The following is a 3,451-nucleotide window of genomic DNA, read 5'->3' as shown; positions in this document are numbered from 1 at the left end:
TTCCAATGCGGGGGTCTTGGGTTCAACCCCCGGTCAAGGAACTAAGCCCCTCCCTGCCACACCTAAAGATAACGCATGCTGCAATGGAGATCTGGTGCAGTCAAAGAAATAAAGTTTTTTTTTTTTTTTTTCTGTGAAGAATGAAGCACAATTTTAAACTAAGTAACTGGAATTTTGTGCCATTTCCACTGCATCTATTTCATTAGTTTTTTCACTGACAGTTACTGAGGTGCAGCTCTTGCAGTTCCAATATTTATACTGCATGTCGGGTGTTCTGCTTATTATTATTTTTTCCCCATATGAAGCGCATGTTAAAATCTGCATTTTAGAGGTGAATTGTATGGTAAGATAGTCTACGATACCATTTCAGGTTTAAAATGTCCTATTTGAAATCAGAAAATAATGTATACAACAGCCTGTAATTCTTTCCTTTCCTCTGTAAAAGGTTGGAAGGCCTTGATAGCAATAAAATGTCTGTAGTTAGATTTTTATAATTTTAGGAGTACAGTGTTCAGGTTTTAGAATTATATAATCTATTGCCAATGAGCGGTTGGTATAATACTATTTTAACCTATACCATTGTATTACTATGTATCAACTTTAACAGCATCTCTATATTGCTTTTCGCTACAGTGCTTTGTTTCTCTATTTTTATTAAAAATCCCCTCTGGATTTGAAAGCATAATGGAAATTTATGAATTCATTTTATGTTTTCCTAATCCCCCGCTTTCATAACTTAAAACATGTGTTGTTTCTTAGAATTTGAAATTTTTATTAACTATACATAAGTCTCTAGTTCTTTGATTTTTTTTTTTTCCTGCTAGTTTGTTTCCAGAGCGTGACGGCTTTTGCTGAGTGAATTTAACTGTGTAATATTTCATATCAGATGAATGGGGAGCCCATTGCTTCTAGTCATCTTTCAAGTTTATTTATCGCTAAAGTCTGATATTCAGGGTGGGGGGTTGATCAAATGCATAAGCTAACGTACATTTACAATCACGAGTAGATGCCGTTTCATGAGTTACTTGTGGGTTTTGCTTCATGTCAATGTATGGCAAAACCCACTACAATATTGTAATTAGTCTCCAATTAAAATAAATAAATATTTTTAAAATAGCAGAGACCTCAGAACTAAGAAGGAGAAAAGCAAACATTTTTATATTAACACGCATGTGTAGAGTCGAAAACAGTGCTACAGCTGAACCTATTTGCAGGGCAAGAATAGAGATGCAGACGTCGAATGGACTCGTGGACACAGCGGGTGGAGAGGGTGGGATGAATTGAAAGAGTAACACTGACATATATACATGACCGTGTGTAAAATAGACAGCTAGTGGGAAGCCTCTGTATAGCACCGGGCTGCTCTGTGATGACCTCGAGGGCTGGATGGGAGGATGGGAGAGGGGCAAGAGGGAACGGACGTATGTATACATGTGGCTGATTCACTTCATTGTAGAGAGAAACTAACATAGCACTGTAAATAAAATAAAATGTGGAGAGGCTGGACTTTCTTTTGTCTTTCAAATTTGCCCCCCAGTTTACCATTTATGGAATAGCTTCTTTTTAAAGATCCCTCTTTGGATTTAATACCTCTGACTTCACATTAGTCTAGAATAGCAGATACTTATCTATCACGAGGATGAGACGGTTGGATGGCATCACTGACTCGATGGACGTAGAGTTTGGGTAGACTCCGGGAGTTGGTGATGGACAGGGAGGCCTGGTGTGCTGCAGTCCATGGAGTCGCAAAGAGTCGGACACGACTGAGCGACTGAACTAAGTGAACTGATTTATCGTTTTGGCTTCCTCGATGGTTCAGTGGGCAAAGAATCAGCCGGCAACACAGGGGACTCAGGAGATGTGGACTCAGTCCCTGGGTGGGGAAGGTCCCCTGGAGAAGGAAATGGCAACCCACTCAAGTATTCGTGCCTGAAAAATTCCATGGAGAGAGGAGCCTGGCAGGCTACAGTCCATGGAGTCACAAAGAGTTGGACACGACTGAGTATACATGTGTTTTCCATTGTCCCCACCATTCACCATGTGCGTGGGATGTATACTTGACATTAAGGGTCCAAAGATTCCGTGAAAGGTCTGTTCTCATTTACCATTTTGGACCTGCAGTAGTCTCTTCCATATGGAGATACATGCCCTCGACTTCTGAATCTATGTCCTGTTTCCTGCTGTCGTTTAGTCGCTCAGTCATGTCCGACTCTCTGCGACCCCAGGGACTGTAGCCCACCATGCTCCTCTGTCCGTGGGATTCTCCAGGCAAGAACACTGGGGAAAGTGAAAGTCGCTAAGTCGTGTCTGACTCTTTGCGACCCCACGGACATACAGTCTATGGAATTCTCCAGGCCAGAATACTGGAGTGGGTGGTCATGCCCTTCTCCAGGGGATCTTCCCAACCCAAAGTAATGTTTCTGCTTTTTAAGATGCTTCTAGGTTGATCATAGCTTTCCTTCCAAGGAGCAAGCGTCTTTTAATTTCAAAATAAATAAAATTTTTTTAAAAGATGGGCCATCAGCAATGTCACATAAGCCAACGGGTGTCATAGCCTAACAGCAAATGTAAAGTTAGAAGCAAGACTTGTAACCGGGAACTTCCCTGGTGGTTCAATGGCTAAGACTCTGCTCCCAATGCAGGGGACCCTGGTTCAATCCCTGGTCTGGGAACTAGAGCCCACATGATGCAAGTAATGATCCTGCATATTTCAGCTAAGACCCAGTGACTGGGGGGAAAGATGCCCTGGAAGAGGAGAGCTAAGAACCAGAATGCCTTTGAAGGGCATCTGCAGCAGAAAGAACTGGAATAAAAAGACTAAAAAAAAAATAGTCAACCAACCAACCATCAAACAACCAGTCAGCTACAAAATCAAGGATGCTTCACAAAACATACATTTGGAGAACAAAACAGAAACTGTGGGAACACATCCTGTGTTAGACAATTCAGCAGAATGGTGGGAAGATGGGGTGAGGGCATCTCAAAGGAAATAGATCCAAGAGGCCAAATGACTCAGATGATTGATCACAGGGGAGAAAGGGCTCTCTAACTTGCCTTTCCCTGGGTCCACTGGGGCTGGACCCCGGCAAGGAGTCACCAGCTTTATCCCTGCTTCGATCCCTGGGTGGGGAAGAATTGATGCTTTGGGACTGTGGTGTTGGAGAAGGCCAACAAAGGTCCGTCTAGTCAAAGCTATTGTTCTTCCAGTAGTCATGTATGGATGCGAGAGTTGAACTATAAAGAAAGCTGGAGAAGGAAATGGCAACCCACTACAGCATTCTTGGTGAGCGCCCTGGCAGCTCAGATGGTAAAGAATCTGACTGCAACTTGGGAGACCTTGGACGGCAAGGAGATCCAACCAGTCCATCCTAAAGGAGATCAGTCCTGGGTGTTCACTGGAGGGACTGATGCTGAAGCGGAAACTCCAATACTTTGGCCACCCGATGCGAAG

Source organism: Bison bison, unplaced genomic scaffold (assembly GCF_000754665.1).
Source record: "Bison bison bison isolate TAMUID 2011002044 unplaced genomic scaffold, Bison_UMD1.0 scf7180017847276, whole genome shotgun sequence".
Lineage (NCBI taxonomy): Eukaryota > Metazoa > Chordata > Mammalia > Artiodactyla > Bovidae > Bison > Bison bison.
The sequence above is the reverse complement of the archived record's forward strand: the minus strand, read 5'-3'. Positions refer to the sequence as shown.